Genomic DNA, 16,320 nt, shown 5'->3' on the forward strand with positions numbered 1-16,320 from the left:
ATTACAGCTCTAAAATTTAAAGTCTACAAATTAATTAGCCACTGTTCCAAAAAATCATGAAGTGCAGTTTTGAGGCTAGGCAGACAGCAGTGACTTGCCGTGACTCATCCTGAGGCCTCTTTCCAAAGCACTCACATGAATGCAAGAACATCCAAGTTTTACCTTTCTGACCTGTCCTACGTCCAGAACATCTATTTCTGAAAAGTTTGAAGACAAATACTATCTTGTTTGACTTCTTAAAAAGTTAATACTAAGAGAACATAAAGTTCCAACTCCTCCATCTCTTCCTCAAAGTACAAAAATACCAAGCTAGACTGAGAAAGTAAGGACTAAGATTTAGTCTTCACAGGACTTAACTCTCCATTATCTCCTCAGCCTCTATCCCACATCCTAAAACTAAAGCCATTCAAAATGCAAATACATTGCTTTTGCAGTTGAGGTAAGTCCATATAGTAGTTTTGTCACAAAATGGTTCCAATGACCTGTGCTCCCTTCCATGCACATTAATGGACACCTTGTCTCTTTATAAACTGCTCTCCCTCCTGACAACAGCTTTTTCAATGACATCCCAAAGACAGAAGAACAAACAAGGAACCCTCAACTCTACCTGCTGAAGATTTAAGACAACCTCACTGTGTTATGATAATTTTTCTCTGCTCATCATCAGTCAGAGACAAGACTTCCAGGTAGTAAGCACCTCTTTTCAACTGGTGAACTCAATAGCTGCCCTCTACAAAAGAGTTCCTGGTGAGCTTTAAAACTTTACAATATGACAGAGACCAGAAACCTGGTGGACCTCAACCCCAACACCCTTTAAAGATAGGTATGTCAATCAAATGAAAGGCAATCAATTGCAACGTTGATTAAGAACACACACCCAAACGTTTTTAAGTAGCATAAAATATTAAAAATAACTCATATGGCCTCATACAACAGCCACAAAGACTTTTTTTTTTAGGGACAAAATACTCTCATTCAAGAAAACCACGACAGATGATGAAATTTATTTAATTCACATGTATAAATTGTGAGAATAAGCTAACAGAAAACTATGTTGGGAACATTCATGGACTGGATTACAGCTCTGATTACTGCCAAAATACCAACGTTTGTGACTGAAAGCTCCAGAAAACTGGAGGTCTGACTTTTGGGTTTTTGGGAAACTGAATGCCATGAGACAGACAGTGTGAATGATAAAGAGTGTGGAATTTCTACACATTTTACATGCAAATAACATTACTTTCACATTAGAAAACTTGGTAGCAGTAGCTTATTTCTTACTTTGTTCTATCCTTATTTTTCCATCATCTACAAGCATTTCAAAGCATAACCTGCACAGCAGAACTAGCTAGTCTCAAGTTTGTGAGACGGGTTAGTATGTGAACCACATCTGTAAAACCTACAGTAATTTGTAATTCAAATGCCTTGCTTTCAGAACCACCTTGTGTTAAAGTATGGAGTTGGAGATCAATTAACCACAACTCAGAAGTGCCCTGAAGCTTAAAAACCAGCAATGCACAAATCAATATTTAATTTGCAGTCAGTGCAGGAGCTAAGAATGTAACAGAAGTTATCTACAAAGTGTATATATTAAAAACCACAAAGTGAAATAAATATCAATGTGCACTACCAACAGCCTCAGCAATTAAATACTATTAATATTTCAATGCAATTTTTTTAATATATCCTGCTTTTGACAAAAATTCGGGAACAATCACCCCGTTTAAGCTACAAATGGCACTTATGTGCCATTATTTGGATAACCCAAAAATCTAAAGTCAATTTTTTTCCATGTATTTCTTTTTCTACGGCAGGGAATAAAGTAGGCTTGGAGAAGTTTCCTTGTCCTTGGGCTGCTCACATCCCTGACTGCTTCCCTCCTTTAAATTTCTGCATTTTTCAGAAATTTGAGATAAGGCAGACAAATCAAGGTATGTCTTCACTTCAACACAGATTTTAGGCAATTTTAACAATACGAGAAAGGAGTAAAAATAAGAAAATGTAAAGTTACCAGGTTTTCCTGAACAGACTGCCTATGATCTCAACTAGTCATCAGATCAGCTATACAGAAAACATGGATACTGCAGAGATGAAACCCGATATTAACTAAAATGTGCCAACTTGCAGAAATTCTGCATTGCTGCCACTTAAGAGGACTGAGAAAGATAATAGTTCTACCACCCCCAAAAGCAACAAGTCTTTTGTTCAGTTTCTATAATCTTCTATAATTGACTATAACTTCTACGAGAGCAAAAATTCTAGACCTGAGGCCAAGCTTTGGGCCTTCCCTACAAACTACTTTTCAAATATTCACAGGTTCCCGCTAATGTCTCTTGAAAAATTATCTTGAAGAAAGGGGAAAAGAGTTTGCACTGAAGGGACAAATTTTAAGGAAACTCTACCCAACTCACCCAATTAACATAGAAAATCTTTCTTCCTTACAAAAATATTTTATAGTTCAAATGCAAATTGAGGAATTAAATATTTTCTTTAAAAATACAAACCAGGTGAGGAACTTGAATGAAGAAGGGTTATGTAGTCTTGTAGTTAAAAACAGATGAGCCTTCTGATTGAATGCAACCCTCCCTCCCACCTTCACACTTTCATACTTTGCCCACTAAGAATGAGGGGATGCACAACTTGCATTAGAAAAGCATTAGATGCTAAAAGAATAATTAACTCTGTATTTGTGCATTTCAGCTGATTTTTAAATCTATGATGCTCCCCTGAATATGGCTACCACAAATTTTCTTTTATGATGACACCTTCAAGTGGGAGGTTTAGTTAGAAAAGCTAAAACAGCATCTTCTGACCCATATTACTCATACTGCTTGTATACAGTTACTGCAGCGATGGCAGCAGCGTTCTGTGCAGGTTTTTCTGCTGTCATCACTATGGATACAGAGACCATCAGTATATTAAGCAATAAAATTTAGTGTTTTCCTTTCTTTCTCTTTTCCAGGGGAGAGCTGCATTTATGTTATGTCTCCAAAGCTGTCTGTTACGAAAAGCAACATCCAAAATATTAATTTCTTGTATGACTACCAGGATTCAGTAATTTTTATGTCAATGGGGCTTCGGATTTAGTACAGAACTCTTAACTCTTATCCTATTCCTTCAGGAAGTATAAGAGTAACTGGTGAAAGACTCACACCATACACATATGTTTACACACACCCCAAGCAAATCTTCCAGGTAGCTTTGGCTTGGCTTCTCTTCAAACCTTATGAACAGGAAATCTCTGAACTGAAGCCCAGATTTCACCACCACCACCAGATGTCCCATTCTTCATTGACTACCTACATCTACACAAGATATCCTAGAGAAAGTGGGCCTCTTAAAGAAAAAGCCACCCAAAAAAGCATCCCCCCCCAAAAGATGCAGAGGTCACTGTTTAACCACCACCTTCACGCAGGGTCACATCTGTTTAGGACTTAGCACAGAGCTAGAAGCACAAGGCTCTGGCTGAATACAAATATAGCCTGTGCTCAGGAATTTTTTTTAAGGTATCAAAGAATCACAGAATTGTCTAGGTTGGAAAAGACCTTGAAGATCATCCAGTCCAACCATCAACCCAACATTAACAGTTCCCAACTACACCAGATCCCTCAGCGTTATGTCAACCCTACTCTTAAACCCCTCCAGGGATGGGGACTCCACCCCTGCCCTGGGCAGCCCATTCCAACGCCCAACAACCCCTTCTGCAAAGAAATACTTCCTAAAAGCCAGTCTGACCCTTCCCTGGTGCAACTTGATGCCATTCCCTCTTGTCCTATTCACTTGTTCCTTGGTTCAAGAGACTCATCCCCAGCTCTCCGCAACCTCCTTTCAGGTAGTTGTAGAGGGCAATGAGGTCTCCCCTCAGCCTCCTCTTCTCCAGACTAAACAACCCCAGTGGATTAATCCACAGCCCCTAACACCATGCAAAACGGAGGTTCAAGTTAATATCCTGTTTGCTTGTCTATTTTTCAAAACAAAAAAAATTATGCAAATGCTTCTAAGGTAAATTATTCACCATAATAAGAGCCCAACTCAAATTTATATGTAAGGTGATTTTTGTAAGAGTTAGCATACATTAAAGGCAGAGAAGTACAACCTGAATTGTTCCGCTTAAAATAACTATGATGCAAAACAGTTCAGACTCCCAGGAATATTACCGCTAGGCAAAACTACACAAAGCGACTTCCAGAAACAGGAGAAAGTTAAAGCACACTGAATATTATACTAAAGAAAAAGCCTACCACTCCTTTTGGACACTGTTCTTGTAGAGATCATTTAGAACAGAGGAACAGGCCGAAAGGAAGAACTCCATGATCACAGCTGCCTCAGTTCCTCTGGACCTTAACACCTACTATGATTCTGCCAAGCTTTTATCATCCTATCCTGAAAGTTAAACTGAGTAGACTGATCCTGAAAGAGGGAAATGACAACGCAACCACCTGCTTACAATACCTACAAATAGAACCTGGAATGCCAAACTTGGGAGTCCTGCTGACAACCATGACTTTTTAAGTGCCCTTTTCCTTTCCACATTCTAAATGCGATTTTATTAAAATAAGAAATGACCTTTTATTTTTCAATGGCAATCTTGGTTAGCACTTTAAAGACAAACCTTCCACGATACAAGCTGGGAGCAGACTGTTTTACAACATACCTTCCACATGTTGTTAAAGGACAGTATTTCAGTGGTACCTGAAACAGCTATTAATAACTTCTGGTAGGTGATCAAGGCTCCCTCTTGGTACAGAGCATTATATCTCATTTAATGCATTCATTTATGGGTGCAATTATAGACTTGTATTGCCTTCTCATGCCCTCTTCATCCTCCTTAATAAGGAAACACTGTCCAAGCTGCATTTGTCCAGATTCTTGCCCAAGGAATTCAAGTTGCCTGCTTATTGCCACAGGAACAAAAAAAAGTACTGATTCACAGCTACCAGTAAGAATCGAATAAAAGAAATCACATCACTTCTGACAGTCATCTACTCTATACCCAAGATAGCAGTATGTGTGGACAGTACACAATATAATCAAAAATAAACCACCATTCCTGCCAATTCCTGCTACTGTAAATGGATTTAATCAAATTCAAGCACATGAAAACACAGGATTATATCCGAAACTTAATAATTCCTAACAAAAGTGGCATCTAAAGAATTATGATGCATTAGGAAGACTAACACAACTCAAAGTTTCAAACAAAAGAATAAACAAACCAAATTATCTACAAGCATCTAGACATAAAGGGGAGTCAGGCTGAAAGGATATATACTGGCTGTTCACATATAACCAGTAATGTGTCTTACAAATACACGAGAAGGAAAGACATCATATCAGAGGCTTCTAACACTGTATTGCATGATTTTCTACCAGCTTTACAACTAAGAATAACCCACCTTGCATATACAAAATGAGATTACTAGCAAGACAATAATACCACAGAAAATCTGGAGGTTTTAGTGAATCAAAAATTAACAAGAACTATTGAGACTACTGAGAGAAGGGGAAAAATAAATAAAAAACTAATATTATGGTGAGACTTGTGAACAAGGTGTGCCAGACATAAGGAAGACAAGTAACCTTTTCACTTTATACAATGCTGACAAGGGTTAAGCTGGAGTATCAGGTCCCATTCTGAGCACAGCACAATATTTATAAGCCCTGAATTTCCTGAGGAGTGGAATTCCCTGCATCTCAGGCACTGCTAATTAAAACATGTTTCAGGAAGTGCACTCAAGACTGCTTCTCTTCAAAGGAAGTTCTCCATGAATGTCTGCCAGGAAATAACCCTGATCTTCCCTTTACTACAGCACAGACAAACCAACCTTGGCAACCCCTGGGTTGTCACTTGCTGGTCCTGCTGCCTACCATGCTGGCCAGTATTTTTTCCACAGCATTTTATGACTTGTCAGTATGTTTGTATCCACTAATTTTCCTTCTAAGAACATTCATGACAACCTTGTCTACAACTACAACTCAGGATTCTACACCAGTAACAACCACTATCACAAAGGTTAACAGGAAGTCTGGCAAGCCTAACTTAGTTTACAGGTAAAAATTGAATTTTCAAGCCTGGAAAAGATTATGGTCTGGTTCAAATTTTGGTCTTTTTGAAGCTCTCAAAATTCTTCAAGTTGTCTTTTTTTGAGCAGGAAGGCAACAGCCTTTTCAAGGTGCAAGACTGACGTGGAGTTGATTCACTAAGTATCTGAAATCTGGACATAGTGGAAAGTTGCTGGCTGCTCAAGGCTTGGATGGGCACACGCTTCGCTGGGTAAAAAACTGGCTGGATGGCCGGGCCCAAAGAGTGGTGGTGAACGGAGTTAAATCCGGTTGGCGGTCGGTCACGAGTGGTGTCCCCCAGGGCTCGGTTTTGGGGCCACTCCTGTTTAACATCTTTATTGATGATCTAGATGAGGGGATCGAGTGCATCCTCAGGAAGTTTGCAGATGACACCAAGTTGGGTGTGAGTGTTGATCTGCTCGAGGGTAAGGAGGCTCTGCAGAGAGACCTGGACAGGCTGGAGCGATGGGCTGAGGCCAACTGTAGGAGTTTCAATAAGGCCAAATGGCGGGTGCTGCACTTGGGTCACAACAACCCCCAGCAGCGCTACAGGCTTGGGGAGGAGTGGCTGGAGAGCTGCCAGTCAGAGAGGGACCTGGGGGTGTTGACTGACAGCCGGCTGAACAGGAGCCAGCAGCGTGCCCAGGTGGCCAAGAAGGCCAATGGCATCCTGGCTTGTAGCAGCAATAGCGTGGCCAGCAGGGACAGGGAAGTGATCTTACCCCTGTACTTGACACTGGTGAGGCCGCACCTCAATTACTGGGTTCAGTTTTGGGCCCCTCACTACAAAAAGGACACTGTATTACTCAAGCGTGTCCAGAGAAGGGCAATGAAGCTGGTGCAGGGTCTGGAGCACAGGTCTTGTAAGGAGTGGCTGAGGGAACGGGGGTGTTTAGTCTGGAGAAGAGGAGGCTGAGGGGAGACCTCATCGCCCTCTACAACTCCCTGAAAGGAGGGTGCAGAGACCTGGGGATGAGTCTCTTGAACCAAGGAACAAGCGATAGGACAAGAGGGAATGACCTCAAGCTGCGCCAGGGCAGGGTTAGACTGGATATTAGGAAGCATTTCTTTACAGAACGGGTTGTTAGGCGTTGGAATGGGCTGCCCAGGGAGGTGGTGGAGACCCCATCCCTGGAGGTGTTTAAGAATAGGGTCGACATAGCGCTGAGGGATATGGTGTAGTTGGGAACTGTCAGTGCTAGGTTAACGGTTGGACTAGATGATCTACAAGGTCCTTTCCAACCTAGATGATTCTGTGTTTGTTATAAAGTCCACCACCTAGTAGTGAGGAGCACGTTATCACTGACTATTTTGTACAAGAATGGTCTTCATGAATGATTCAGAATATCCTGCTGCTTTTAGAAACTTTCCTAGGCCAGTGTTAAACAGTCTTGTGCATTTCCCGCAGCAAATAACAGGCAGTACAGATCTTAAACCATTAACCAAAATACAGGATCATAGGATAGTTGCACATTACCAGTGAGCAAGTGAAGGTTCTCACAGAAACAGAGCTACAGCAAACTTTACTGCAAAGAGAGCCCTGCATTCCCAAAAGCTCTATTTTTAGAGAAGTGATAAATACATTAGTGGAATGGAACAGAATAGCCGTAGTGAAACAGAATTAGTTTTGCTTTTTAGACCAATAAAATGAGTTGCATTCACCTTCATTACAACTATAAATAAGAGCCTACCACCATAACAGCTAGAAACACATGTACAGGCATGCTTGACTTCAGACACAGGAACTACTCTTTCTGATTTGAACACTTCAACATGTCTGCACAAATCTAAACAGGTATGTGTCTGCAGGGCTGGGACCAAAAAAAAAAAAATTAGTTGCCCCAAGACAAGAAGAGTGTATTCTGTGAAAAGGTCTCAACATTTCCAAGCTGAAACAATGCTGCAAACGTACAGGCTAATGTCCTGATGTATGGGGAAAAGCTTCATGGATATTTAACCAAGTCAATCGTTCAGAAATCTGAAATTTAAGCAGCCTGGAAAGTAGGAGCAGCAGCATTACATGGCTATTCCTGGCATCATCAGAATGTACTACTACAGATCCATCCAAGTCATATTACAAAGGAGTACTATTTACAGAGTCAAACTTTGTTTTCTGCTTTGTATTTCCCTATTTGCATTTATCAGAAGGGCTAGCAACCAAAACAAATAATTTGTTTTGGTATACAGAAGGCCTCTGGCACCTCCAGGTTTTAGAAGACTAAAACCCTACTTCATTCTACCTCAGTAACATATTCCAAGATAATCCAGGCAGGCTGTGGTTTTAATAAACTCCACTGAGGGGATAACACAATTAAGGAGAGTATCACAAGCACTGAAATTTATTTCCCCCAGCCCACTTACTTCTATGTAAAAGACAACAGTTGCTCTGGGGCCAGGCTGAAGAACAACAGCTATGACGAGCAAAGGCCAGGACAGAGTCCAGGAAGGTATTAGGCACCACATGGCATGGTTTGTGATCGTTACATTCAATTCATTGCTTTTAAAACGCTGGTGATGCCTGCCAGTAGAGACAGAGCACAGAGCCCTTCACAGCAAGGACCCAGCCAGAGAGAAGAACATGTTCTGCACTGAACCGCTGGTGAACTCACACACACTGGTGAACCCAGGCTGCTTGGAAGAAGTTGGAAGTTCACTATAACCTTGCTGGAAAAGTAAATCTTTCTCCACTGACCCAAAAGTCCAGAATCATAAACCAGATAGCAAGCCCAACAAAATTCCACTTTCGGAAGCCAGGAGGAGCTATGAGCACATAGGTGTTATTGGCAAGAAGCAACATAAATTAATTATCTTGACACTTAAGAATAGAGTGCTTATTCTTTACAGTTTTAAGTGCAAACTAGAATCTTTTGAAACAGATTTTGTATCAAGGGAAAAGCACTGAATGTATTAAAACAAGATTACAAGCATAACATCCAAAATACACAGAAATCACAGGTCTTTAAAGATTTCATCAGGAAAGCATTTCTCACTGTAAGAGATAAAAAGGAACATTAATTTATCAATCTACCATACTGTTTTTAAACGAGTGCTATGTTGGATACAACAAGGTTGTTCATTAAATACTAGTTTAATTTCAGCTGAAATAAAACCATGAAGTTGGAAAGCATCTGATGTCACTTGCAGTAAGGATACAATCAGAACATCATCTTTTGGAAGCTGCTTCTCAGGTGGAAGTGCTAGCACCACCTGCTGCCAATGGCTGACATCTTGGAAAACACACGTACAATTACGTGTACTTTTACCCCTGCACCAATTCAGTGCATAAAGACTGGCCTGAGGAGTAAGTCAGAATTATAAAGCTAAACAGAACTATTGCTCATGATCCCTCCCTATTGATACACGTGTTCTGCATTCACTAATAAATAACCAGAGTAAGTAATCAGCATTAGTAAGAAGACAAAGAATACTTTGAGCTGAAGCAACTAAGTGTCATCCATGCATTCAGGGTTTCTGGATGATGTTAGCAGAGTCATTAGTCAAGTTTTGCACAATCACCATGCTTTTTCTCTTTCATGGACACATGCCTGGATACCTGGGAGGTTAAACACAGAACTGCCAAGTACTCTCAGGTGCTATTCGAATCAGTAAGAGATCTGCTTTGAGTGCAAATTTTAAGTGTTCCAACAAAAAACGGCATGTCTGTGCAGGGTCCTAAAATGGAAACCTTTGATCCTAAGTTCTGTGACTCCATCCAATACAGATACTAAAACCACTGTAAGATGAACGGGTAAAGCCAGCACTACATGGCAAACTTTACAGGAAAAAATCTAGCCTGTAAGACAAGGGCTTGAAGAGTGCAGTGAATACACAAGTATATTTTTGGTACCAAACAAGGTAGTGGTTCTGTGGAATAAAGTATGTGATCACATAACAAAAAGACTATCGTAATACACATGAGAGCTTAAATTTTTGCAATATGAATACAAGACTTACTATAACACTTCATAAAGCAGCTGGGTAAACAAGAGATTCAGACAATTTTTCTGTTATTTCCACTGGAACTGTCATTCCAGTAAAAAAATACACATACTTCAACGTAAACCTGACAAGTCAGAAGTACTCGCAATTTACTTTTAAGATCTTTTGCTGTTTCTTCTTACTTGCCATTATATTTCACAGTTTTGTTATTCACAGGGCTGGTTTTCTATAGTCTTATCTAGGAAGGTACTGCAAGATATTTACCTAACAAACTAATAAATACTTAGTTGTCATGGTTTTACCAGGATATGACTCACTTCAGCCTTTTACAAACCATGTATTCCAAAGAACAAATAGCTTCAGTTCACAAAACATACAAGTGTGCTTTTTTGCCTATGACATCACAACAGTCATAGCTGTTCCTTTTAAAAGGTCAAACAAAATGAAAGGAAGCATTAAAAACCCCTGAAATCATAGGTCTGATTTGTAGGTTTTTATAGATGATAAACTGAAAGGGGGGGGACGGACAGGGACACACGGCCAGTTTTGTGTCCCCTCCTTGTTTTCTGGATTTCCCACACTATTAGTTTTCCATGTTCAGCAAATATTTTTTAAATGTCAGGGTTCCCATCTGAATCACAATTCAGAATTAACATGATACATAAGGCAACAAATTTTAGTCTTAATTGAGAAAAGTATCAGTATTCGTGCTTTTTATTCAAACTGAAGTACTTTGGGGTTTTTCCAGTTTGGGTGACAAAACTGAAGGCTACTCCACTCAACTTATTCCTTGCAGTGGTGAAAGTAGATGAATTCCTTGGAAAAAACTAATTGTATAATGCAAACAAATATCATCCCATACTGAAAAAGGGAAGGGAGAAATCAGAAAGGATAAGCAATTAGCAAATAAACTTGAAAACTGAAGTTTAAAAAAGGCTGACTAACACCCAGACCACTCCAAGTAAGAAGCAAAAAAACTACTGAAGAATAAAGACATCTACCCCTGCAAACACAGACAGTCAGGAGATGCTAAGTGACACTCTGCTGTTTCCTGAAGGTGAAAGTATGGAGAGATCCTGGAGAGGCAATGCTCTGAAGTTGAACTGTTAAGAGAGCTGTCTGAAATCCCATCAGTGGCCTAGCCCACGTGAAATGCTAGCAGTCACATCTCCTGTGTTCTCAAGTGCATTACAGCCCAGGCAAGGAGAACGTTAATGTAATCTATAAACAGGTGATATAAAAGTTTTAAATAAGGCTCTCCACATCAGAAAGTTAGACAGAGAAGTGGTCTTGAAGTAGCAGGAAATTAATTTTGTTACCTGCCAAAGCCTAAGCAATAGAAAAAAATAATGTAATACAGGCTCCCAAACCACCAACCACAGGGAAGGCTGCTGAAAGGAAAAAAAAAAAAAATACACCCCACAAACCAGAAAAGGAAAAAAAAAAAAAAGGATCCAACAAGTTTTTCTAGCCACGCTCAAATATAAGAATATTCCAAACATCTATATACGTTAGCAGCAATAAAAGCAGAAGTCAGAAATAACAAGGATACTGCGGAATAAAACTGAAGTTTACAAATATAACCATTCACTCTGGGAAAAGGGAGGGCCACAAGGAATCAGAAAAATAGGAGACCAGAAATAGATTCCTCTAATACAAAGAATACTGTGGTTACCCAACTTCTCTACTCTTGCTTATAGCTAAACTACTTAAGACTAGGCCAAGTGCCTCCTACAGTGAAGATTTTAAGACAATTTTTTACCTACTACAGAAAAGCAGAATGTGAGAATATCATTAACATTTTGCTCCAAAGCCAGCACATGGCTCTGGTCAGACAATTTCCAGCTAAGGAGGTTTTGTAAGCTGTTTTCTCACCTATCAATTCCTCCCATGCAGGATAAATTACTTGCTGCACAGGTCTACCCACCTCTGTACCCCTCAGGCTGAATTGAAGGTCCCTAAGTGGGATGTCAAGAGAAAGGCCAGTTCTAGTAAGCTCAGGGAGAAAGAAAAAACAAAAAATTCTGTTTTAACACTGACTGTTTAAAAATCAGGATTTTCAACAGTAATTACAAGGAAAAAACAACACAAGTAAATAATCTCAACTTGAACCATTTTACCCAGAATAAAACCCTGTGTAAAAGTGAAATCATTAACTGTTCCACATACCTTAAGTAGACTTTCCAGGTCTCAGCAGCAGGTGCTCAAACTGGGATGAAACATGAAATCTGAAATGAACATTCAGAATTGATTAGGATATTTTCTTGACCTAATGTCAAAGTAGTCAAATATCCAACAAACTTAAAAAAAAATAACTGATATTCTTACTATCAAGACAAGACAAACTTCCAAAGGAACACTGCAGTACATACCTTACTTTACAAGTGCAGATTATTTAGCTGTAAATCCTTGGGGGGTGGGGAGGGAACACGCAGAAGGAAGTTTGTAGAAGTAGAAGCCAGGGGCTTACATTTGACTTTAAAATAGATACCTTAGAAAGAAAGTTGCCAGCAATCCTGTAGGTCCCATGAAAGTAGACTAAAAATTTCACGCGTTTTTATGGTTTTGGTATTTTGAAGGAGAAGGGCTAAAGGAGGATTATTCTGAAGTGAATCTTTAATATAGCTAACATACATTTAATGGCAACAACAATTCAGTAAGTACTGAAAACCCTGACAAGTGATTCAAAATGTTAGCAGCATCCAGATCCAGAATTAGAAAGAGTGCTTCCCTGGGGAAAAAAAAAAAGTGTGTGGGAGGAACTAGTGAAATGCATTTATTGCCTCAGGGTATGTGCATCATAAGACAGCCAAGCCACTTTTTAGCTGAAGTAACAAATACATACAGATATAGCTCAACACACACACGTAATAACACAGGTCTTTCTGGACAGTGGGTTTTTTACTTAAAGGCAATGATCGATCCAAAAGAACTCCAGAGTTCAGTAATCTACAGAGTTGGTTTTGCTACCTCGCTAGTTGTTTTTGCTCTTTTGCATCTCAAACAAATATATACTGTAGGGACAAAGGCAGTACCAGTAGAAAGCCCAACCTTACATATTAAGCACTTAGAAATCCATTTTTAAGAACTGTTCCTGAACCTTTATTCACCTTAGCTACTTTTTTTCCCCACACAAAGGCCACCAAAAGATTTCCACAAGAAAAAAGACACTGATGAGATAAAGTAACACAAAAAAGTTAAAAGAAATTGTGTAGAGATTATTTTTAAGTGTTCATCTAAGCTATAATAAACTCAAAAAATAAGAAAACAAAAATACTTAAAATTCTACATGAAAGCCACAGAAATGAGCCACCGACACTCACCTGAAACACACATCCATACCATTGGGAAAAATATCACCGAGAACTTGAACTGCTTTTATGGTGGCATACAAGAGGAATGGCACTGTCTCGAAATACTAATTTTAAAGTTAACACAGAATCTGTTAAGTCAGCTGGCTGTCCCATTATCTCTACCAGACGGAGTGGCAAACGACAGCTTTCCCCAGAATCATGTCTGTTCTGAGTATTTTTACGGAATTAGACATGATTTGGGACCATTCGTGAAAACACCAACAATTAACACAATGGGAATGACATCATGACAATCCTTTATGAAAAAGGAAATCGCTCATGAGACTGTTTCTTAGGTTGAGAAACCCATGCAGTTATTGATTTAATTAAAGATGTTTTCTGATATGGCAAAAGCTACTTTTCATCTCCAAGGCTGATCATAATGACCCTTCCCCCTTCTGGGAAGTTACATCAATGGCACCCTTAAAGCATTTGTTAAACAATTTTGTGTCGTATCATGGGACTTACTCAGATACAAAATCAAAATGCAAACACAAATACTAGAAAAATATTACTTTCATTGCTTAGGTATCAATAATGCAAAAACTTTAAAGCATGTTAAATTTTCCACACAAGTTATCACACCAATTTTCAACAGAAATACCCAAGTGTGTAGAATTCAGTGTACAAATGCATGCTACTGTGATTTGATGTTGGAGGGCAACCCTAGAGCACAGAGAGAGGGCATCTCTTTGGTCATTAGCTACTAAGGGAGTAATGCAGTCAGAGACGATCCAAACACAAGATCCTTTCATCTCCCTCACGCTGACAGCCACTTCCAGCCATACCTTCCCAAGATTTGTTTTCGCAGGTTACTTACTAATTTACTTCATTCATTAATTACTTAGGAAGCAAGTCTGACCAGTTGTAACATCTTAAAACATCTTAATCCTACCTGGTTTTCAATTAAAAGATAGTGCATCTGACTTGTAGATCTAAACCTCCATATACACTGTCTGAAATTTCAAGTTTTGTATTCCAGTATCATCCCATTCCCTCTCCAGTTTGACTTCTTCATCAAGCATACCACTGAAGACATAAGCCAATTACTAGCAACCAAGAATAAAAGTCTTAAAATACCTCTCGATGTGGAGATCATTTCTCAGCTTCCTTATGTTTTCAGCTACCTTTAAAGCTCTTTGATCGTGTTCAAGAAGATTCGTCCTCTTTGCTCTCATTGCTCCATTCATTTACTCTTCATAAATTCCTCTCCTTCTAACCCTCTCCCAAATCCTCCACTCTATTTCAATACTGCAATTCATCTTCTCAAAAAAGCTAAAGATGGAACCCTAAAGATCAACGTTACTTGTTTCACTTCCCTTTCCTCCTACCTCTGATCCGCAGCACCAAAGTGAATAAACAATTTGGTGCTATGCAACATTTTTATCCTTATAAAAAATTTAACGTAAGATCTGGTCTCTACTGATGCCCCTTTGGCACTACAGCAAGTCATGGGAGAACTCCACAAAAGATCACAGTAGACAGGAAAGACTTCAAGAGCTCTGCCAATGCAGAGCTCTGCCAGTAACAGCAATTTCTGGACACAAGTAATATTTTCCTTACCAGAGGTGAGATTATAACTAAGTTATCTGCGATGTTATTGTTCCTGCTAGTTATAGGAGAGTATCTAAAAACCTATACGTACATCTCTCAAATAACTGTATATATACATCTCCTCTACATCTTGAGTAATGAGGGTAATGAACCTGACTGCAGCACTTTCAGCAGTAGCACCAAGAAGAAACCTGTGCAGAAGAATACTACAGCACAGCCCTGAGTACAGTCTACCAACAAATGACCTATGGCCTTCAGAAAAAGTCCCAGAACAGTCAAGGCAAGTTACTGAATTCTAGACTGACTCAAAGGCACTATTTGCACAGACACAATGCTATGAAGATTTCATAATCTTGAAACCCAGTATTTCAGGGTAATTGGTGTACAAGTATTAACTTCATCTTAACACTGCTTAGTGGCTTGAACACCAGGAGAACGCAGTCCATAAAGCAGAATTTGGAACAGATTCATTGGACCCAAACACAGATCCTAAGCACGTCACCACAAAACATACCCATATGGCCACTGTCAGCCTCACCACCAGTAGTTCCAAGAAACTTTAAACCAGATTGTTATAACTTAATTGGGGGAGGAAGGGCAAACTTCAGTAAGATCTCAATTCCGTATATTAAAAGCATGAAAAAAATAAAGGAGTCCATACTATCACCTCCTATTCATAAGAGCCATCACACAAAATCAGCTATAAAGACAAAGATTTAACAACAGAGAACACAAGTTCAACATAACCCTTAAAACTGCTGTAACACAGACTCAGTCCAAAAAACGATCATATTTCAAGCAACAGCTGCGCATTAAGTACTCACATTATACGCACATGGGCACCAGAGCTTCCCTCTCCTCATTTCAACTATGCTTCAAACCATTTCTCAAAACTCACTACTTTCATCTTGCCTTTCCAAAACTGACCTCGACTCAGCAACCCACAAAGTCTTGCCTTATTTTACTACTTCTATCAACTTCAAGAGTAAGGTATTAAAGCAAGTGTGCTTTATGTACATTTATTTTCGCAACTTGCTGCAATCCTCACTCTTCCCATAATTCCACTCTGTGATCTCTTGCTTGGTATAATATGACCAATGTTCCTACTCCCACTTGAGAATACTGTAGTTCAAGATCCATTTCAACAGAAGTAACAAAGACTTTTGAAGAAAGAACTTCAATGAGATCCCCATTTATCTCCAAAAAGCCACACAGATAAATACATTTTAGAATGCCAGAATTTGTTTCCTAGGAAGGGAAGCTCATGTGTTCAATACTCTTCTCAGATTATGAAACAGTTTAAAGGTTTTGTTTGCCTTTAAGAGAAGAAAAAGCTGATTCAGTTGTAAAATGAAGCCAACGATACACACTCCTGTCTTAAAGAATTCCCTCTCCTCTTTTGATGAAAGGA

The 16,320-nt window shown here is 39.3% G+C and overlaps 1 protein-coding gene across 1 annotated transcript in view; it reads right to left on the reverse strand.

Annotated features, from left to right (window-relative positions):
- PTK2 (protein tyrosine kinase 2) overlaps positions 1 to 16,320 on the reverse strand; it is a 230,008-nt gene that overhangs the window by 202,787 nt on the left and 10,901 nt on the right. Inside the window, exon 2 of the mRNA XM_074888817.1 lies at positions 12,172 to 12,230. The gene's annotated coding sequence lies outside the window, so the exon portion shown is untranslated. The remainder of the gene's footprint in view (positions 1 to 12,171; positions 12,231 to 16,320) is intronic.

Source organism: Strix uralensis, chromosome 1 (assembly GCF_047716275.1).
Source record: "Strix uralensis isolate ZFMK-TIS-50842 chromosome 1, bStrUra1, whole genome shotgun sequence".
In the NCBI taxonomy this organism is placed as follows: domain Eukaryota; kingdom Metazoa; phylum Chordata; class Aves; order Strigiformes; family Strigidae; genus Strix; species Strix uralensis.